The sequence below is a fragment of the Euprymna scolopes genome, chromosome 14 (genome assembly GCF_053919585.1).
Source record: "Euprymna scolopes isolate OS-2025 chromosome 14, ASM5391958v1, whole genome shotgun sequence".
Taxonomy (NCBI): Eukaryota; Metazoa; Mollusca; class Cephalopoda; order Sepiida; family Sepiolidae; genus Euprymna; species Euprymna scolopes.
Window position 1 is genome coordinate 35,698,961 of NC_136495.1, and position 23,747 is coordinate 35,722,707.

A 23,747-nucleotide genomic window follows, 5' to 3' on the forward strand; every position below is an offset into this window, starting at 1 on the left:
ATAGGGGACACATGTATGTAGATATAAGATATATAGCCATCAGCAGGCAGCTGTTTTATTGTCAAAGACTCATCAGTATGGTTAGACGTAGCGAGTGTATTCACACCGATAAATAAATAAATAAATAAATAAATAAGATCTGTTGTTTTTATATCCAATTCGAGCAGAGTTAGTCTTTTAATAGGCTTTTTGTTGCTCCTTCTCTCTCTCTCTCTCTCTCTCTCTCTCTCTCTCTCTCTCTCTCTCTCACACACACACACACACACACACACACACACACAATTCTGAAGACAAGTGCTAACTTGACAGTGTTATTTTCGCCCAAGGGTAGCACAATAGAGATAGCCAAAGTGACGAAGAATAGACGTATTTAACCTCATGTAACACCTTTCCTCATTGTTGTTGCTACACTTTTGGACAAAAAATACGAAAAAAAAAAACTTCTCGTATCCTCGTGTACAAACACTTGTTTTAGTTATGGTTCCATTCGGGTAGAACACACACACACACACACACACACACACACACACACACACACACACACACACAAGAAATAATTAAATCCTACAATGACCACTTCCCTTCACGTGTGCAACAAGGGATCGATATATGGCAGGGTGTCTGATCGCTTTTAGGTCAGGTACCTGATCAGAAAACCTGTTGTCCTTCAGCATTTCTTTTTCTGTTCTTTTCTTTTCTTTTCTTTTCTTTTCATTAAAGGGAACTGGGAGTACTTGTGGTTCCTACAGGTGCTTAAAATTAAAATACTTGTTGAATTTATGTAAAAGAGAATATTTTTTCTGACAACTTAGTAAGTACAAAGATCAGACGGACGTCGGATAAACAAAAAAAAGAAAGGCAATATTGGGGGGAAAAACAAACAAAAAAAAACAAACTAATTTACCTTCGTCCAAGCACTATTTATTTCTACCATGAAGAAACGCGTTTATAATTCAGTAAGTATAAAATTATTTTTTTTATTTGTATTTGCAATGAATGAGGTATTATTGTAGATTGACACCCTCAACTAATTTTGTCCACTACTAATGATATTCTACTATTTTTAGGTGATTACGCGTGAACACCTTGAAAAAGTTGGCAGAAAGACAATAGACAAAAATAATTATTTTAGGACTGGCGGGGGAGGGGGCGCCCGGCCTTGCCTAGTTGTAAAATATGCTTAAATATATTTGAATACATGCAGATTTTATATTTATTATTATAGAGCCACTTATCCATTGAATATTATATTGTACCTAATATATAGTATTGATTTCAAAATAATAATAATAATAATAAATGACTTAGGTGCCATCATCTAGAATCGAAACCAAAACATTTAGCACTCCAGCCGTGTTCCCTACTGTTTGAGCTATCGACAAAAGCTAAGAAAGATTTAAAATTAAATCACTTCAAGCTATGAATGAATTTGCAAAAGCGCACAAGTAATAGAAATATGTCGGTAAGTTGAAATGAGCAGTTTACATTTCAGCCATCTTAGGGAAGTTAACTAAAGTTATTTATTTATTTATTTTTGTTATGTGGAGATAAATTCTGTGAGTTTCTTTTCTTTTTTTTGTGTGTGTGTGTGTGTGTGTGTGTGTGTGTGTGTGTGTGTGTGTGTGTGTGGTACTTATTTAGGTAATAACGTGTAGTTTTATGATCTTGTAATTCGAATGGTAAAATGTTTGTAGTTTATGGCAATAAAAAGTTTTAACTGTCCGGAAATGGGCGATAATTTTACATTAAAATTATATACTCTAAATTCTAAAACAATTGCACTGTTTTTTGTTTTTTTCTTTCCAATAAGTTTTTCAAGGTGTTCACATATCCTCGCCTAAAAAAAGTAGAATCTCATTTCTACAAAATTTCCCTTTTTTATTTTTATGAGAAGCTAAAGCTATTTTAATTGTAACCTAAGCATCTGCATGCTTAGTGTCGTCTGCCTTTTAACATTTTTTTTGGAGCCTTTATAATCGTAAACTGCTTCGTCCATTTCCGAGACTGACTTGTAATTCTTCGTCAATATACTTGGAACTGATTACTTAAGTATTGGAATCCTCTGGATGCTCATTCATAATTCATCTCCATTAAATTATTGATGAGCAAACTTTTTTATTTTTTATTTTAGGAGTTTAACATTATTGGTGCTTGTGTAGATTAGTGAGATCTTAAACCAACGCATTTCAGGCGAAAACATTATCACGTACTTACGTGTCATATCGAAATTAGCATAAATTATGAAAAATGATCCAGTAGAAAAATAATTACAAGTAAAAATAGAATTTAACGAATTAGGAAGTTTTATTGTATTTTTTTTTTAATGTACAAGAGTTGTGCAATCAATTCAGTATGAAAAACTAACTTATCTCCCCTGACTTAAATTTAGAGTTATACATTTTAAAAAAACATAATGTCAAAACGTATGTTGATGATTATTTTTTGGTGGGTGGGGTGGGGGTGAGGTATCTTCAAGTTTCGCATCTTCGTGTTAAGAATGGCTTTCAATGTCTTGACAAGTTTCTGGAACTGACTTTCACTCCAAATCTGAAATGGAACACATGCATCAAATCTGTTGCCAAGATTGCTGAAAAATGGTTGGATCATTCTACCGCTTCAGTAGGTATCTCACTGTCGATGCAATCCTCTATCTGTATAAGAGCCAAGTACATCCTAAAATGGAGTACTGTTGCCACATTTGGTAGGTGCTGCTTGGTGTACTCTATCCTTCCTTGATAGAGTTCAAAACCGACTTAGTGCCCTTTTCTCTTCCCTGCAACTTCTTTCTCACAGAAGATACGTTGCAAGCATGTCTCTGCTCTATCATTATTGTCATGGCAAGTGTTCATCCGAGTTCCAATCTATGGTCCCCCCCCCTTTGCCCAACTTTCACAAAAAATTTTTGGCCTTCGGGACAAGATCAAAGTGTAGTATCTGTTCCGACAGATACTGCAAGCTATGACTAGCAAAGACCAGATGCGGCGGCAACCCCACATGCCTGACCTTTAACCAGCTCCCATTTCCCACCTCTCGGGAGCTGGTCCCCTTTTTCCCTTCCCCCTCCCTTCACTCCTCACATTAAAAATCGGCCTTGTGCCTAATTTGCTCAGTGGGGGAGCAAATAAATACCATCTGTTCTTCAGGTGCTGCACTTCTATTTCTTGTTCTCTTTCGGTGGAGGAGAGATCCTTCACGACTGAGATAATTTTTATTTTTGTACCTTTTCTCCACGTTAAAAATCGACCCTGGTGTCTAACTCTGTCCCGTGGCGAGGCATAGTAAATAGGTACAACTACTGTCAACAATTTCCTCACTCTCTATCTGTGCCTAAATCTAAACACAGATTCCATAAACAATGCTTCTTTCTTAGAACTACCTGTCTGTGGAACACTGTTCCACTGGCTTGCTCCCCAGCTGACTACAATATGGTAGCCTTCAAATCCAATGTAAACAAGTTTTGTTGATCGGTCCTCATAAATAATCAAATTCTACCCAATCTACACTATTAACAATAACTACACTACCACCTTACATTCATTAACCATTATCCTCGAGTGAACTTCGGGCCCTCGTGGTCTCCTTTGTAAAAAAAAAGAAAGATAATCATTTTTCTTGTTAAAAATATATCTAGCACATCTACTGGGTAAATTTTTTGTAATTTTTGTAATTTATACTAATTTCGACATGACATGTAAATACATAATAATGTTTTCACCTAAAATGTGTTCGTTCAAAATATCACTAATCTGCACAAGCACCTTTTTATGTTATTGTTGATAGGGGGAGGGGTGAAAAGTGACAATTTTGGTCAGAGCTAACCTAAGTAGAATAAATGTGAATGTTAGTCTTAACTTGGCACAGCCCCCACCCACTTTCAGGCATATATCAAAGTGTAGTATCTGTTCTGTTCGGTCCTAGAATGGCATCCTTCCAGGCATCACCCACTTCTTTAAAAGGAATCGGTTTCTCGCCTGAAGCATCCTCACCAGAGAATGCCCAGGTACAGAATAGTTAACAAGCTACTTCCACCGTCCTCATGTTAAGAATAGTTTTCTTAAATGATAACGTTATTTAGGGTATATAGTTCTCTCCCACTGCAAGAACTGTGACACCATGGTTGGAAAGTGGGATTGAGAAGCCAGTGCCCCAGAGGAGGGGGTTCTCTGATCTGAAAAAAGTGCCTGAGAAGTCACGTCGGCATTCCCCAGTAAGGGCGCCTCAGGCGATTAGCAATAACTAACCCCTTCTCAAAGAGAGAAGGTAAAACCTGGGAGAGTGGGCCTTCTAGAACTGCACAAAAGTAACATTTCACCACAAAATCAACAGGGACCAGATCATTGCAGGAATGGTCTAATCTTTGTTGATTTTGGGGGTCAAGGATAAAAATCCCTAGCCTAATAACGTTATTTAGAAACCCATTCTTAATATGGTGATGGGATACTTAGTTAACTATTTTATACCTTCACCATAAATTTATATAATAAAATCATCCTTCCCGCCTCCGCCAATTCTAAAATATTTTATGATTTTTTTTCAAATTTTTCCAAAATGTTGCCGTGTAATCGCATGAAAATAAAAATGAATTGCGTTGTTGTTGTTGCTGCTGTTGTTGTTGTTATTATGATTATTTATTTATTTATTTATTTATTTATTTATTTTTTGTTAGCGTCAGGGCAAAAGGTAAAATGTTATCATTTTATTTTTTATTTTTTTTATTTTTAAGATCGCGTAGAGACTTGCCCAAAATGCAAGAACATGCTTTTGTTTGTTATTGTTACCAAAAAACAATCACGTGACAAAAATGGTGGCAAACTTTTTTTTTTCACAAATATAAATTTTACATATAATATTTTTTGATCGTTGTTTACTTTAAATTCACAGCAATTTTCGTTTATAATTACATTTTTAACTCCACCATAGGTTCATCTCTAAAAAAAATATTTTATCAAAAAATATAAACGAAATATTATTTTTTAGAAATGACTATGCTACACTTCATCTTTTCTTTCCTCGGTCAGTGAAGAAGAAATCCTTCTAAACTGAAGCATTTTTAAAAAATTGTTTTCTTCCATTCTAGAGTGGTCCTCTTGGAGACCTGGATTTTCTCCACATTAAAAACCTACATACTCTGCCCTCAGTGGGAGAAAAGTAAATAGCGATACTTCTTACTAGCCTTTGGGTTAGAATCCAAATGTAATATCTATCCTATCCTCGAGTGAAGGAGAAATCCTTCTCTACTGAGGCATTTTCTTATTTTTGCTCCCAATCCAGAGTGCCCTTTATAGGGAGGTTGGTTTTTCGTCACCAGTGACGTGCAGAGAACTTTTTCAGGGCAGGTGGTCAGGTGGAAAAAAAAAAAACGTGTCTCGATAGGGCACAGACCTATAATATATTCCTCTGAAAAGGGCACTTTTAAAACAGAAGTAAAAAGGGAAGTGTTTGGGTACCCCTTTCTGCACATCCCTGTTCACCGTATTAAAGAACGAAAGGGTCTAACTTTGTCCTTATGAGAAAGCAAGTAATTAGGGTCTCTTCTAATCTATTACGAATGGAGATTCGGTATCTGTTTGAAGTCGAATTTATACTATTACTATCTTTTAATGTTCAGTTCAGGATTAGGGGTTAGTGCAATATCAGTTTTATTTTCATGAGATCATCATATACATATATATTCATAACAAAAAAGCTTAATCGTTTTTATTTATGTGTAATTAACAAAGGTTAAAAATGGTTTTATTAGTGGGTGGGGTGGGGAAAACAATCGAAAGAGAAAAAAAGTTGTTAGTAGGGCCCTCCCAATCCTTGCTAGATGGCAGATCGCCCACTGTTTTCTGGCTTGATGAAGGCCAAAAACAAGCAGGTCGATCCCTAAGGGATTTGAAGAACTAAGTTTGGGAAAAATAAAAGATGGAGTAGTTTGGGACGGGGGGGGGGTCCACTCCAAGTTTGGGGAACCGCCGGGGGGCGAAAAAGAATGGAGGGGGCAACTTGGAGAAGAGGAGAGGGGGACCATACACTCTCTTAGCTAAGGAAAACAAGGTTTACCTTACTGAAACTGGGGTCCGGCAAGACTAGGAGCCGCATGCACCATGCCTAGGCAGGTAACATGTACATTAACTTGGCTACGGCCAGGATTTCTCTCCATTCCATGGCGGCCTGTCATTGTGCATGACTAGGAACACATTCAGAAGATGAGGATGCTTGGGATCGATGCAACCCGTCACCCTGTTGGCATACTTTCAGTACTAATATGACTCGGCATTCCCTGAGGAACTGCATGTCACCCCACGGCCTTTGACATGCCTTGACTATGTGGTTGAGGATGAGGTCTGAAAAGGCAGCCTCAATCATGGGATCTCACACAGACTCTTCCATCAAGGTTCGACTCAGAAAGGCCAGCCTTCCAGCATCGCAATAACACTTTAAGTCAGGCATTCCCAAGCCTTCCTCACAAGGACGTTGGTTGGTTGTTTTTGTTTTATGGCACATCAACCCTTTTCTGGTTATTTAATGCCGAATCCAGTGATTTTGAAGAAAAATATTTTAATAGAATATATTTTTTTTCAAGTCATTTTCTATTTAACCCATAGTTAGGACCCTAACGTACTACCACTGGGTCAGGGTGGACCTGGGAGCAATGGCAATTAAAGGGTGGTTCCACACTTCCCAATGCCCACAAGCTGGGACCTCACCATTGGATATAGTTTAAGGTCATATCCAGGATTCACAAGGACGTTGGATACAAACCTGTCCGTAAACCCTATACGTCTCATCATTCCAGAGTAGCTTGGATAGGTGGCGCCAGAGGGCCTTTGGGTATTTCATAGGCAGGGGAAGTACAACCAGCCGGTAGAGGATGAGAGGAAAGACATGTATGCCTTCACTCTACCCTTTAAGGAAAGTTTCCTTTGCTGCCATGAGACGACCATGGCAGCGACCTTTGACCGTACCTCCAACCGTTTCGTAGCGAGTGAGTGCCTCTGTTACCTTTTTGATGTCTTGAAAGCATGACATAAAGACGGTGACGTCATCAGCGAATGCGAGCAGAGCTATTCCATGAAGGATCATATTTGCCTCCCCGCTCCTCAGTTTGCGAAGTAGTGGCTCCAACTCAAGGATGTAGAGCAGGGGGGATAGCAGATAGCCCTGACGAACCAACCGGGAGATAATGAAGGGTTTTAAGCACTTTCCGTTCACTTGCACTACGGATGTCAACATGTAGTACAGAATGGAGCTCCCTTTGCGGAAGTCTGCTTTAAAACCAGCGGCCTCTAAAACATGTCAGGAAGCAATGGTCAACCCTATCGAAAGCTTTGGACTGATCCAAACTGATCAGCACGGCTTCCATGTTGTCTTCTATCCTTCCCTCTAGGATCATACGGATCAGGTGCAGATTGCTCTTTATACATCTTCCCTCCACAGTGTAGTTCTGCTTGATTGGCTAGGATCCTCGCCAAAACCTTAAAATTCTGTTTAGCAGAGTTATGGGGCTGTAGTCATCTAATTCTTCCCCACCATGCCTGTCCCTCTTCCTCAGCAAGGTGATCACTTCCTTGGTGATTTGATCCGAGATGGATCCCTGATCAAACCAATGGCTGAACATATCTGTCAGAATCGGTATAAACATGGGTGACAGCCTCAAACACAGTTTGTAGAGCAGATCATTGAGCCCCAGCGATCTGTTGTAGCTGACCTGCTTCATCACTGTCAGGACCTCCCGTTGGGTTACCCTGCCTTAGCCGCTTCAAGGTGGAGAGAGTTGGCCAAATAGTCGCTGAATTCCTGTACAGGTAGGCAGGGCTCTTTTGTAAAACGCTCCTTAAAATGTTCCCGAAACCCCTTACAGATCTCCTGAGTTGATGTCAGGGTTCGTTTATCCAGGTGTTTGATGTACTTGTCTGAGTTGCGTCTAGAGGCTTCATGATGCTCGTATGCGTCGGAGTTCACGGCTCCATTGGATATCTTGTCTAGTCTAGCCCTAACTACCTTCCCTCTGTAATGCTTGCTAGCCTTATGCTGAAGGTCCTGCTTAGCTATTTCTTGATTGTTGTTATCCCCCACCCCATTGCTCTTGCTAGTTTCTCTTCTAGGTGCTTTTTCGTCTGGGTCTTATCTAGAGCAAGACAATGAGGGTATCTGACAGAAAAGTCTCTAATCTTAGCCTTAAGACTTGCCCACCTTCTATTCCCTGTAACCGCCCCCACTAAAGCGCTCTGTATGAATAGTACTAGTTGTCCCCAGAAGTCTTGTATCTCCAGTAGGGAGGTATTCAACTTCCAGTATCCTGCTAGCTTAGGACTATTTGTTAATTTTAGATGGGCCATAAGTAATTTATGGTCCAAATAATCTAGCCAATGGAACTCTGGATATGCTATAAAGTCTAGGTCGCCTCTTCTGACAAGCATTCTATCCAAGTAGGTGTTTGGATAGGAAGATAGGCTATTGGTCCATGTTCCATGTCCACATCTCCCACCTAGAGTATTCGACTTGAAACCTGTCAAACAGATTGCATCTAGCCATCAGATCGGCCAGGCTTGTCTCACACTTCTCCATCCTTCTAGCTCTCTCTCCTACCTTATCAGTGTTAGAGTCAAGGATGGCATTTTAATCCCTCACTAGAACTACCCACTTCGGACATCCGACAAATGTGTTGAGCTGCCGGAAAAAGGAGGCTCTCTCCCAGGTGGTGCAAAGCGCATGAATTGCGATGACCTGAAACGCGCACTGTTTGTCAGCAACATTGAACATGATCAGCCTGCTCTCCTTGTCCCTATGCTGACTGCAGTATTAAAACATGTTTTAAAGTAATGTTGTGGGCTATGTTAAATGATTAACATAATAAACAATATTTATTTACAAGAATAAAAGTTGTATCATTTGGATTATTCTGACTGCTTTTCTCATTTTGAATGTCATTTTCACAACGAACTTGCATGGAATTTGGAACAGAACCCTTTATTTTGGGAAAAATAACACTCAAGATGATAACAGTAATCTGAATAATCCAAATAATAAAAATTATCAATCTTTATCTAAAAAGTTTAGAAACATAAAGAAGAAATTTGTTGCGGTTGTAGATTAGGGTTAGGTGTGTGCATTGAAAGTTGTAATACATTTGAGAAAGTTATAGTAGTTTGATAGGAGTTATGATGTAGGTGGGTGCATTGAAAGTTGAATCAAAGGGAAATAAATTTGTAAATTGAAGAAAGTTGTCGAGTTTGGTAAGAGTTATGATGTTTTTTTCACATGAGAATGGCAGATTGTAGAGAAAGTATAACAGTTCTATTTCTAATATGATGCTACCTTCTAGTTCTATTTAGGTGTTGATAATATGATACTACATTCTATTTCTGTTTGGGTGTTGCTAATATGTTGATGACGATGGAGTTTGTGTTTTAGCCTAACATAGCCATAGCAGTGTTGTTGTTGTTGTTGTTTTTATCACAACTTACTTGTATGAGTGATAAGATACAAATATGAAGAAATAAATGGATGAAAACGATTCCATCGAGATCAACAATATAAATGATTTATTTCAGAGTTTTACAACTGGAAAGAATTTCTATAAATTGAGAAAATTTTGATGAAAAAAAAAGAAGCTTTTTTTCTTTAGCGTCCAATGGTTCAGAGTCGGTTGATGAAGTCTCATTGACTGAAACAGATGGCTGTTTGTAGTGACAAAATGTAACTGTTTACCCTTGAATAAATAAAAAAATTTTTTTGGAAACAAGACATATTGCCACTTGGAATGTAAGGGTTTACTATTTGGAATCGTGTCTAACAAGGGTCTGTGGAGAGTTGAACAGTAATATGCATTGTTTAGGGAAATTAAGAAAGTAAATAGCAAATCAAAGTTATTTTCTGTAAGGAATTAAATTGGATTATATTTTATTATTCTTAATAACATGCTGCAACGATTCACAAAAAGAACTGGCAAACCAGAATCAAATATTGATTTTGTAAGAAGAAAGTTAAAAAAAAATTCTCACACCTGGCAGTAGCCTACATCTTTACAAAGCCAAGATCCACCCATGAATGAAGTATTGTTGCCACATCTGGTGCATCATTGATTCCCTGACTATACTAATATGCAAAAATTTAAATGTTATACAGACAAACATCTTGCTGCCCAACTCTCTACTTATGATGACCGATATAAATCTGGCTTCTAGCACAGTAGCTATTTACATTTCAGTGTCGATTTCCTTTGTTTAGAGAGAATAAAAAAATGAATAAAATATTTAAAAAAGAAAAGAACAAAACAAACAGCAGTATTGATCCAAAACCTGACCCAAGGTCGTGTAGGCATCTTCCGGCAGTTTTTTTTTTTTTTCAGCAGACTTGGCAACATATTTCATTTACTTATTCCATTTCTTGTTAACTGATAATGTCAAGTTAGGGAGATTGAACGCTGGACTCTCGGCCATGACAATTAGTGGTTGAAAAGGTTTGTTATTGCTGTTAAAGCAAAAGAGCTTTGTCTTGATAACATTAAATGTGCAATCCATTTTTGGCTACTATTGGCTGGAATATGGATTTGCCCCCATGCCGGCTGTAGAGTATGAGGTAATCAGAAAATACACCTAGCTCAGATGTAATTGCATCAGGTATATCAGTTATTAAGGAATAATGTTTTTTTATGAGAATCGCCCCCAGTCAAGGCATGAAGTCACTTGATGTAAGGAGCTAAAAACAAAAAACAAAAAAATACTTCAAGGTTAAAACCCAACGATAAGTGTTAGATGGAATAGATTCTGACCCAGAAAACAACAATTTTTCTCGCTTTGTAAGAAACCTTGCTCATGGAATATGAGAACTAAAGGACAAAATAACAGAAGCGAGAGTTATGAGACTGACGAAAGTAAACCCAAGATCCACTTTCTACTCTCCTTAATATAGGCGGAAATATCGACCCCTGGGATACATCCCTGTTGATGTGATAATGTCTTTTTTTTTCTACAAAGGAGTCACCACTTATCAAGGCTCGGAGGCCACTTGAGGATAAGGGTCAATGAGTGCACAGTAGTCAATGAGACAATATCGTAGTAACCATTAGTCATGGAAATTTGGTAAATTGGATTACTTAATGGGATGGCTCATCAAGAACTTGTTTACATTGGACTTGAAGATGACCATATTGTAGACAGTTGGAAAGCAGGAAAACACAAGAGAGTTCCACAGGCATTCAGTTCTAAGAAAGAAGCTTTGTTCATGGAATCTACGTTTAGGTTTAGGCACAGATAAAGAGTGAGAGAAATTATTGATAGTGGTTTCAACTAGACAAGTGTTTTTCATAAAATTCAAGTAAGAGATGACCAAGCTAAGAAAGATCTGATTATTTTTTTTCTCACTTTCATGATAAGTGCTCTAATCTCAGGTTACCTCCTTGTTAAATATTCACAGCCAGAACTCGTCTAGTTCTAACCATTCCAAGGAACTTTTATTTCTCCTTCTGTATCTCTAAAACCAAACGGAACATCCATGAATAAGCTCCTTTTCACAAAATTTCCCATCTATGCAATACAATACCATGGGGTTGCTTCCCAGCTGACCACAACATGGTTATGTTAAAGTCCAATGTTAACAAACACTTGTTGAGCCGTCCTCTTAAATAATCAAACTTTGTTCATTCCACCAATTGTTTCTAATCATCTCGTGGTATTGTCTATTGTCCAACTGACGAGCCAATTAACCTTTATCCGTGAGTGGCTTTTTGGCCTTGATAAGTGATTACCCTTTAGTATAAAAACTTGTTTTAAGCAATTAATTCTTCGAAGCCAATTGTAGGTCTTTCAATTGTAAGCATGTCCTTTTTCTATTTAAACAATTATCCCACATTATTTTTCTAGATTATTCCGGCTACTATTTTTGTCTTGGATGTCATTTTCACAACATTTCAGCTAATTTAACCGCTAACATTCTTTATGTTCATCTTTTGGAACTTGAGAGCTCCCTCCCTAAAAGAAAATCAGAGACCACGTTTGTAACAAAGCCGCTGACACATGTTAGCAGTAACAGCCGCATGACACATGTGCAAATGACCAAGCTAGTGAACGATGTGATGCCACAGCAGAGGAAGAAAGGGAAAGAAAAAAGAGAGTAAAATTGCACCACGTGGTAAAGACCAGAAAAAAGCATGTGCCAGTGTGATATGGACGGGTAGCTCCATGATGGAGTGAGAGATTTTTAAGCCCATGTCAAGAAGGCAGGGTTATGTCAACTACATACAAGGTGAACAAAGATGACTTTTGAAACAAGATGCAATGTATTAGTTTGGAAAGTACCATGAATAAATGCCTTTCATTTCAACTGAAAAAGCCGAGTCAAATTTCAACTGAAAAAGCCGAGTCAAATTTCTTTCCTTTTTTTATGCAACGTGTGTGCCCATGTTAACATGTAAAGACCATGTTACACATTGGCTGAAACGTTATGATAATAATAACCAAGATAAGAATACTAGCCTGAATAATAGTGTAAAATGTACTCTATAAATTATAAATTATAAAGTCGTTTTTTCTTTTGTTTTTTTTGTTTTTTTTACTCACATTCACCATAAACAAGACACATAGCCATTGACACATGAGGGGTTAGTGTTAATTGTGCAGAGACACTCTAAGCAGGGAGTTGAGCAGCGAGGTATCTGTTCACATTACATTTAAATTTCTGCATGTTAGTACAATGGATTAAACAGGAAACAGGGAAGGAATTTCAAGATCTATCAGTTCACGGGAAGAAACTCCCTGAAGGCACTCCAGCATTGGGTGACCTCTACAGGAAAAGATGTCTTCATAACAGACACTAAATAATTGTTTATGGATAAGCTTGATACCTATGTAATAGTTATACATACATTACCTTGGGACTGCTTCCTTGATGATTACCACTTGATCATTTTCAGATCAAATGTAAATAAATTCTTGAATTGCTCCATAATCAGCCCATACCATCAAATAATGTTAATACTTCCATAGTGCTCCTCATGGAAATCATTTCTGTCTCATTAAGCTGTATTCTTGAATGATTCTAAGACTTGATAAATAATAATTCAATAGTGTATATATATATATATATATATATATATATATAAAAGTTTGTGTGTGTTACAGAAGATCTGAACAACATCAGTGCCGTCAGTTTCAAATCAAAACAAAGGAAACCAATATCTGTTCGCCTATATAGAACTCTCTTCGATTTCTATGTTATAGATACGTTTATAGAGTAAAACAGAGTCTGACAGGCGAACAGATATTAGTCTTCTTTGTTTGAATTTGAAACCGACAGTACCGATGTTGTACACATATTCTGTAACAAATACATGAATGAATATTATGTTCTTATTTTCTTAATAATCGAGCGTACCGCTGAGGTTCTCTCTCACTAACCTGATATATATATGTGTGTGTGAGTATATATATATATGTGTGTGTGTGTGTGTGTGTGTGTGTGTGTGTGTGTATATATGTGTGTGCGTGTATATATATGTATGTGTATATATGTGTATATATGTGTATATATGTATGTGCATATAAATGTTTATGTGTATATATGCATATATATGTACATATATGTGTGTATATACATATAGATGTACATATATGTGTGTATATACATATGCATGTACATATATGTGTATATGTACATATACATGTAGATATATGTGTGTATATACACTGCGAGTATAAAGCATCCACAACATAAGCTTAGAAAGCATTACAAGAATGACCTCAAAAGATATCTGAAGGATACAGATATTGATGTTGGTACCTGGAAAGCAACTGTGGTTGATCGTGGCGCTTAACAGGAATTGGTAAAAACTGGCTGTAGTTCCCTTCATGTCAAAAAGATGGAGAGTGCTGAGATGAAAAGAGCACTTAGGAAAGGAAACCTACAGAATTTGCCATGCGACCATGAAAACTGAATCTGTGAAACATGTGGACGTGTTCTTCTTTCGAAGGTAGTATATGTGAACCATATGAAATCTCACATTGACAGATCATCATTCAGTGTACCGCAGCGACCTGATAACACATTGTGTGTTTCATGCAGCATCAGGCCTGCATCTAGACTGAAAAGGCATATCGTTATGCACATCCCTCATCCGCATCAAATCAACCTTGTTAAGACTTTGACTTTTGTGTGTCATGTTTGTCAACGTCCTTGTAAATCAGCGTCCGGCCTTTTGAGGGCTATTTGATGCAGAACATGAAACTTGAGACGGCAATCATCTATAGAAATGCTGCAATCATCATATATGGGTATATATATATATATATATATATATATTTATATATATATATATATATATATATATAAATATATATATATATATATATATATGTGTGTGTGTGTTTGTATATATGTATGTATATATATATGTATGTGTATGTACGTATGTATGTAGGTATGTATATATTGCAAATATATTTATATATATGTGTGTGTGTGTGTATGTGTGTGTGTGTGTGTGTGTGTGTGTGTGCTTATGCCAGCAGATATATATGTGTGTGTATGTACCTATGTATAGTATATATGTATATATATATATATATATATATATATATGTATAGTATATATGTATATGTATATGTATAGTATATATGTATATATATATATGTATAGTATATATGTATATGTATAGTATATATGTATATATATATATGTATGTACACATGTATATGCATATACATATTTGTATATATGTTTGTATATACATGTACATACATATATTCATCTTTATACACATATACATACTTATATGTATACACATATATCGATATATGTATATATGTTTATGTACATGTGCATATATACAAGGGGCGTGCAACAAGTAATGCCACTGACCCATTTCCCATAGCAGTAGAGCAACGAAACTTGGCACAGTTATTAGTCTTTCTCTACGTAGGAACCACCCAGAGTTATGCATTTCTCCCATCGTGTGATGCAGCTCTGGAGACTGTTTTTGTAGAACACCCCAGGTTGGTCCTCCAACCACGACGTGACTTCAGAAATCAAGGCTGCATCATCTGGGAAATGCTTTCCTTTCAAAAACAACTTCATGGCTGGGAAGAGGTGAAATCAGAGGGTGCAAGGTCAGTAGAGTAGGGAGGATGGGAGAGGATTTCATAACCACACGCCTGTGCTTCTGATCTGGCGACATGCGAGTTGTGGACCGGAGCGTTGTTCTTCAGGAGGAGGGTACCTTTGGTGATCTTTCCCCGCCTCTTGATTTTGATAGCTTCCCTTAATTTCCTCAAAAGTGAAGCATAATAGGCTCCTGTAATTGTGGTACCCTTTGCCAGGAAATCTGTTATCAATACTTCGTCCTGGTCCCAGAAAACTGTGAGCATGACCTTGCCAGCAGATGGCTGCACCTATGCCTTCTTTGGAGGTGGTGAGTCCAAGTGCTTCCACTGCATTGACTGGGCTTTGGTCTCTGGATCATAGTGATGGACCCAGGTTTCATCCTGTGCAATCAGTCTTTTGAAAAACTTTGACTCATCTTCTTGGCACATCTCCAAATTCATTCTCAAGCACTCAACGCGTTCTCGCTTCTGGAATGGTGTGAGCAACCTGGAAATCCATCTGGCAGACACCTTATGCATATGCAAATGGTCATGAATGATAGCTTCCACAGACCCTGTACTAATCTTGACATCTTGGGCTGTTTGGCAAATAGTAATGAGCCAATCTTCCAAAATGGCAGCCTCAACTTGACGGACAGATGCCTCATCAATGGCAGAAGGGGAGCGACCAGGTCTGGGAGCTGTTTCCACTGACTTCTGGCCATGTTTGAATTCACGATGCCAGCGTTTTACAAGGTTATATGGTGGGACATTATCACCATAAGTTTCTTTCATTTCATCAAAAGTCTCCTGTGATGTGTGTTCTTTCAAATACAAAAACCAGATCACTGCTCAACATTCAACAGGCTCCATTTCATACCTAACTCAGTTCAAACACCTGTAAAACAGAAACCACAATTAGTTCAGAGCTGTAATTTGCCACATAATCTGTAGAGATATAAATCATTGCACATGCAAAATTTCAGCTAGATCAGACAACTGGAAATGGGTCAGGGGCATTACTTATTGCACGCCCCTCGTGTGTGTGTGTGTGTGTATATATATATATATATATATATATATATATATATATATATATATATATATTATAAAAGAACTTTGTGTGTGGTAGTTCGTTCCCTATGGACTCAAAAATTGCTGGGCCAATTTTTAAAAAATTTCACACGAAGATACTTGATGTGCCTGGAAGTGTTCTTATGTAGGTTTTGTAATAGAATGAATTTGATAATTATCAGCAATCGATAATCCAAAAAATCCGATTAAAGCAGGAATTCCGATTTTGACCAAAGATAACACTTTTATACAAGCTAATATCACAAGTTCATTTGAGAAGTTTTCTCACCGCACAAGCTGAAAGGCCCAGCCGATAACATCAAGTGTAAATTATTTTACAACACAGAAACGCGTTTGAAATGGGTGTTTCTTTTAAAGCACAATTGAACCAGGATGCTTGACTTTGGCATTTTAAACTTTAAGTGAAGCCATTATTTACAGATAATTTTATAAAATCAGTAATAGATTCTCTACAGTGCAATATAAACTACAATGTATTGTGGACTAAGACACTGCACACTGTACACCGTGGTGTGTTCTCAACTAGAGCAGACAATCAATTGAGTTGATTTGTTGATCCTCATTCAATTCAGGACAACATCAGGTGTCCCTGCTAGTATAATACTAGCAGAAAGACCCAATGTTGTACAGGATTGAATGAGAATCACCAAATTTTTCACCCTCTCATACTTTTACGATCATTTGATGAAATAGCCCATTTTCAACTCGATTGATTGCCTGCTCTTGTTCAAGATGTGCCCCCCTCGTGTACTTTACATACCCCCGGTCCTGGATATGACCTTAAACTATATCCAGTGGTGAGGGTCCCAACTTGCGGGTTTTGGGGAGTGTGGAGTTACCCTTTAATTGCCATTGCTCCCAGGTCCACTCTGACCTGGAGTTGTAGTACCTGTTAGGGTCCCAACTATGGGTTAAATAGAAAACAATAAATATATTCTATTAAAAAATTTTTCTTCAAAATCTTTGGATTCAGCATTAAATAACCTGAAAAGGGTCGATATGCCGTAAAACAAAAACAACCAACCAACCAATCACATACCCCCCCCCCCCTCCCAGAAGTGTCAGTCCACAATGCAGAATACCAAGATTCATAATTTGTAATTATCAATATTCAAAGACAATTTTATTGTACACTTGTTTTATGTACAAGATTAAGAATGAAGCTTTCCTTTTTCTGGCTCAGACGCCCAAGCCAATGAACAATGGGTCTGGATTGAGATGAGAAAGATTTAAAAAAAAAAAAAAATGGATGAGTTGTCATTGAAAAAATCTGATGGCATAAAATGAATCATTTTTTTTTTTAGTTTTGTGTTTATTTTTTCTCCCTTTTCCCTTTTCATATATAAATAGATCAAAAGCAAAACGTAAGTAATTAGGGTCATTACGATTACAATCATAATCTGCATGCAATGCTACGTTACATGATCTCAGAAATGTTACTGATAAGTTTTACCGTTGGCTTGAATCCAGTGTAACCGGACTTAGGCGACCATCTTTGCTAGCGACTTTCATTTGTCGAAGTGCTTTCACTGCTTCAGAACATTTTTTTTTTTTCAGCATAACCTTCACTAGAACAAATATTGGATGAATTGAATTATTGTAATGAGATTACCTGTGGAGAATTAGAGAAAACTATAATAATAATATATATTTGATATCTCTGTCTGAAACCCAAACAGTATTATTACTTCTATTAATGTACTATTAATTAATTTGTGGGAGAGTAGAAAGTGGACCTCATAACTCTCACTTCCCTTATTTTGTTCTTTAATCCTCACATTGCAAGAGCAAAGTTTTTGATAAAAAAGAAAGAATTGCGGATTTCTGGGTTAGAATTTATTCATCTAACACTTATCCTTGCCTAGTTTTTGACATTGAAGTATTTTATTTATTTATTTATTAATTTTCTAGTTCCTTACATTAAGTGGCTTTATGCCTTGTCTGGGACTATTTCTATAAAAAAAAACATTAATACTCAATTCAATGTACTATTTTTCAATGCTCAATTCAAGGAGGGAGAGTGTAGTATATGTTCTATGGTTATGATACCACCCTCCCGGGCATTACCATCTACTTTTTTTGGTGAGAGATTAATATAGTACCTGTTCTGACGTTATAAAAATATCCCAGGCATTACCTCTTCTTTCAAGAGTAGTGTAGTATCTGTTTTATTGTGATGAGACCATTCTTTAAGAAATTATTTCCTCCCGTGTGTGTGGGGGGGGGGCGAGTAGTGTTTGTTTGTCATGATACTGTCCTCCTAACCCTAAGTCATCCTTTTTTTTTTTAGGTGGAGGGAGTACTGTAGATTACCTTTTGTGACTATGACCCAATTATGCGAAGGATTACCTTCTCCTATATGGGTGGGGGAGTGGTCATGATATAATAGCAAAAGTATGTAACCTCTGGTCCTATATTTTTGATAGTACAACTACTAATATTAATATCATTATACTAAAGTGATAACTGGTAGTAAATAATGGTGACAGGAACGTTTTTTTTTTTTTTTTTTTTATAGAAATGGTCTGATGGTTGAGATTGGAATATAGTTTTCAGTTTCTGCGGGATCTAGAATTCATTGACTGCAACTCCACATAAAGGGGGTCTTTGGTGCTACGAGATCAGGCTGCCTGAAGATACTGGTTTCCTGACTTAAAAAGCACCAAGCATTGATGTTATTGCTTTTATCCATTCCTTTTGCAAAACTTAATTTTGTTTTCTGAAGTTAAAAACAAAAACAATATTTTTTTGCTTTAAAACAACATATTTTTTCAACAAAAGTGTTTATTTACTCTCCCTCAACACCACTTAAAGTCTCTCCCTGCCATATGTCCATCTAACGTGGATTGCATTTCTCCTTCTTCTGACTAGCATACTAGCCACAGCCGGCCCATTCTCCCCTCCACTTTACACGTCCGTCTCCTTCGGTATCGACTTTTTTCTTTTCCCATGTGGAGTGTCCTTTTCTTTTATTTGTCTTTTCATGCTAGCTCGCCTACACTTTCTAATTTGTATACACGTTCAAACGCTGCTCCTGCTGCTAATACAATCACTTGCCATCTACTCTTCGCTGCTGCTAATATTTTCCCACATGCTCATAGCGCTCTGTTACATACATATATATGTAAAGGGGGAATAATTCAACTGAAGAATGTAAACGTTATCTTCCTTACAGCTAAAATCTTATTTCTTTTTTCTGTATAAGTTTAGGAAACTGTGCAAACAAATAAAAAAATAAAATGATTTTAAGGAGAATGTTGTAGTTTGCTTGAAGCATTATGCATAGTGTGAAAAGATTTGTGTTTGAAGGCTATGACAATGCAGTTTTATAGAAAGAAAAGGTTGGGTTCAGGACAAGGTAAGTAAAAGGACAATATTAAAAGACTTCAATAATTTTCAATTAAAAAAATTTATTTACCAACATAGATAGTTACAGTCACACACACACACACACACACACACACACACACACACACACACACACACACACACACACACACACACACACATATGCTATAATGCTCCATATCTTGGGTTGAGCATATTGGGAAGTGATATACAAATTACCATTAGCGTATAAGCGATGCTCTTTGTGTAAACAAATTGAGCTTAGGTATTTGGACAATGTCAAAACTTTGTTAATTCACTGCCCGCATAGTAGCAGCCGAATAGCACAACAGTTAGAAGCTCCGACTGTCATATGGGCGGTCAGTTTCGATCCTGGCTTGGGGTAGTTCATGTCTAGCCGTACTGATGAACTGTGAAACAGTGAAACAGTACTGTATGTGTATAACTATATATATATATATATATATATATATATATATATATATATATGTTTCACTGAATAGCAGGGATAATTCCTGTTTCTTTCTCCTGCAATCCATTTTTTCCATTTGCCAGGCCAATGTTTGAACGTTCTGTTCGAGTGTAACAAGAAATTTGTCATAGTCGCGATCGGTATTTTTTTATTAATATGTTTCTAAATTCGTTTTTAGGGTTTCATGTGCTTCAAGGCGTTGGTAGCACATGACACCCCAAAAAATTAATTTAGAAATATATTAATATAAAATACTTAAACACTCTAAAAATTTTCAATTATGACTTTATTGCATGCTGGGTAATTCCATATATGTACATATATTTTACACAGAAGAGACGTTGCAAGCCTATCCTTGTTTTATCGTTATTTTCATGGCAGGTGCTCGTCTAAACTCCAATCCCTGGTCCCCCCTCGCCAATCTTTCACGAAAAACACCCGTCTAGCTGAATCCACTGTGAAAAATTTCCCCCACTCTATATCTGTGCCTAAATCAAAACGCGGATTCCATGAACAAAGCTTCTTTCTTAGAACTGCACGCCTGTGGAACTCTGTTCCGTCTGCCTGCTTCCTTCTGGACTACAACTTGGATGTCTTCAAGTCTAATGTTAACAAATTCCTAATGAACCGCCCCCTTAAGTAAACACTTCAGCAAATCTCCACACTAACGTCATGTACTTGCAAGAACCCTTATCCCTGAGTGGCTTCCGGGCCTTGATAAGTGGTGATCACTGTGTAAAAAAAAAAAAACAATATATATATATATATATATATATATATATATATATATATATATATATATATATATATATATATATTACTAGGATGACTCGATGTTGGCTGGAATTGAATGATGATCAACGAATATTTCACACTCCTATATTTTTATTTTCATCGAAATCAGTGAAATCACCCATTTTTCGAACAAATCAATTGATCGCCTGTTCTAGTTGGGAACTCATCAGGGTGCACTGGGAGAAAGCTTCCATGTTTCTCACAGCGACGACATAGTCCATAATACATTGTAGTTTACATTGCATTATAGAGAAGCTATTGTTATTTTATAAAATTATTTTTTTATATATAAATTAAAGTTTAGAAGTCAGATATTATACTTCAATTGTGCTCTAAACAGAAATATTCATTTTGAACGCATCCCTATCATATCAAAGAACCTACTGTTTATGTTATATGCCGAACCTTTCTGCTTCTGTGGTAATAAACTTCTCAAATGCACTTGTGATGTTAGGCTGTGTAAGATGTTAACTTTGGTCAAAATCGCCTATTCCTTTATTGATCGAATTATTTTGATTACCGATACTTATTGGAAGCAGGGAGACCTGACATTGCCCAGGATTGAATGACACACTTCCATATTTTTATTGTTATTGAAACTGATGAAATCGCTCATTTTTCAATCAAATCAACTGATTACCTGCTCAAGTTGGGGACTCATAGGGTCTATGTAAGGTGTTAACTTTGGTCAAAATCATTGTTTCCTTTATTGATCAGATTATTTCAATTATCAATTATTGATATTTATTGGAGACATTCTGATACAGAATCCATCTAAGAACACTGCCAAACACATAATGTACTTTCGTGATAAATGCCATTAAATCTGCCCAGCCATTTTCGAGTACACAGGGAACGAACTCACAGAAACACAAAGTTCCTTTTATATAATAGTAGAGATAGAGATATTTCTCAACAAAATGAGCGAGTGTTATAGAGTTAATCATGGTCGCATGAACTTTTACTTGAATTATTCCTGTGTAAATTCATTTGTACAAGGTGACACAAGTTAAATGTCACCCTTCAATGCAATCGTTAATAAATTTCATAATCTTTTTTTGCAGTCCAACTCAACTCAACTCAGCTTCTTGATTTGTTCAATAAGTTTCAGTCATAAATCTCTCTTGAGTTGTAAGTCATGTTTAGTTTCAGAAGAATTTTTGATGGGTAGTTATTCTATACAAGTCTCGGAGATGACAAATTCTCAGTGGACAGTTCTGTACAGGTTCTGTACTTTATAATTTTGCAGCCAAAACTGAAAATAATATGTGCAAGGTTGCTAAAAACAGGTTTAATTTTTATGGAACAATTCTAGTTTCTGATTGGTTGATAGCAGAACGTGAATTAATTTGATTCGTCAGTTCCTAGCAGCAGAATCTCCCAACTCTGAGGAACCATACCCCCTCCTCCATTATGAGTCAAAAATATTGCAACAATCTTCATTTGATTTATTGCATTTGATTAATATGCACCAAATGTGCACTTTTGCATTGCAAGCACTTCCTCATGCAACTGATTTTTACTGTGATGGCCCTCTCCAGTGTAAGAATAGTCTGGGGATTGTTTTGATCAGCATTATCTTATAGATAGCCTCCTCCCTCCTCTGTCGTATTTAGTGAATGAGATAATTTATATGTGCTAAATACTTGTTTATTACCCCGATGGGACAGTCGGAAGAGTTTTGATTAAAAAGGGATAGAAAAATTACCACATGTTTCTTTTGGTAAAATTTCCAGAGTCCTCTACAACCTGGATGTCCACCCCTGTAGCATACAAAGTTATCTCCCTTTCATTGTTTCAGAATATTACACACTTTCACCTCCAGGTAAAAATTAAAATGAGGGTAAGGTCTGATGAGTATGAACTCCATTCAGAATTATACTTTCTACTGATGTGTCTCTGCATATCACAGAATGGCGATAAAACAAAGACTGTTGGAGATTCTTGACTAAAACTTGGAGGACAAGTCAAGCACAGACGAAATCATATTTGTACCAAACATGATTAGATTACAGAAATGATTAACTGGGTTTGTACATTCTAGAGAAGTGTGAGTGAATATGTTCTTATTTACTTGGCTCCCCACAAGGGTACACTTAGACTCTAAGTCGGCTTTTAATGTGGAGGAAAACCAGCTCTCCAAAAAGGGGCACATTGAATTGGGATGAAAAATTAAAATTGCTTCAATCTAGAAGGATTTCTCCTTCATTGACTGAGAACAAAAAAAGATTAGAACAGATACTCCACTTTACTTCTAGCTAAAAGCCCAAAGATACCTATGAATACGAAATGGATACAGTAGGGAGGGTTGAAGCATGGATAAGATATCTATTCCCTTAAGATTTTTTGGGTGCTACATTTTTTTTTTATGGAAATCGCTCGAGACAAGGTGTGAAGCCATTTGATGTAAGGAGGCGTCAAAACAGTGAATCAGTAGAGACTAATCACCCAACAAGTCAAATGAGCTGAAACAAAGGAAGTAGGGAATAGATCAAGCTATTCTGAAGAACACATGGTATAATAGTATTTAGAAAGGAGACTGAGACTAGCAACATCACATCTGTGAAAGAAAGGTTGAAGCAAAAAAGAAAGGATGGGGCCAATCAAATTATAGATATATTTGTGCACTTTATCAAGAACCCTCAAATGGGACAAAGATTCACCAGCCCAAATATGACAACTCAATAGCGAATCGCTTCAGATGTGAGAAAGCATTTGGAGCAATAAAGAGAAGTGATTTTATGAGAAGCAGAAAGAGCAATGGATCTAATATATGAACTCCAAGAAAGATTTGATAAGAAAGAAAAACCAAGAAATTTCAAAGCCAGCCATAAAAATCTTAGAAAAGAAAAGGGACACGCCTATGATTGAAAGATAGAAGATTGAAAGACATTTTGAAATGGATTGGCATTAATAAGGGAAGAGCAGACAAAATGTGTTATTTTTAGGAGTGCGAAATAAATGTGGTGATTAAT

At 36.8% G+C, this 23,747-nt stretch overlaps 1 protein-coding gene across 2 annotated transcripts in view; it reads left to right on the plus strand.

The window, feature by feature from the left end:
• The first annotated feature begins 276 nt into the window (after window positions 1–276).
• Window positions 277–23,747, plus strand: part of LOC145292945 (uncharacterized) — a 140,815-nt gene continuing 117,344 nt past the window's right edge. The window contains exon 1 of one of the 2 annotated variants that reach the window (XM_080139120.1): window positions 277–956. The gene's annotated coding sequence lies outside the window, so the exon portion shown is untranslated. The remainder of the gene's footprint in view (window positions 957–23,747) is intronic. The other variant, XM_080139121.1, reaches the window with a different exon arrangement.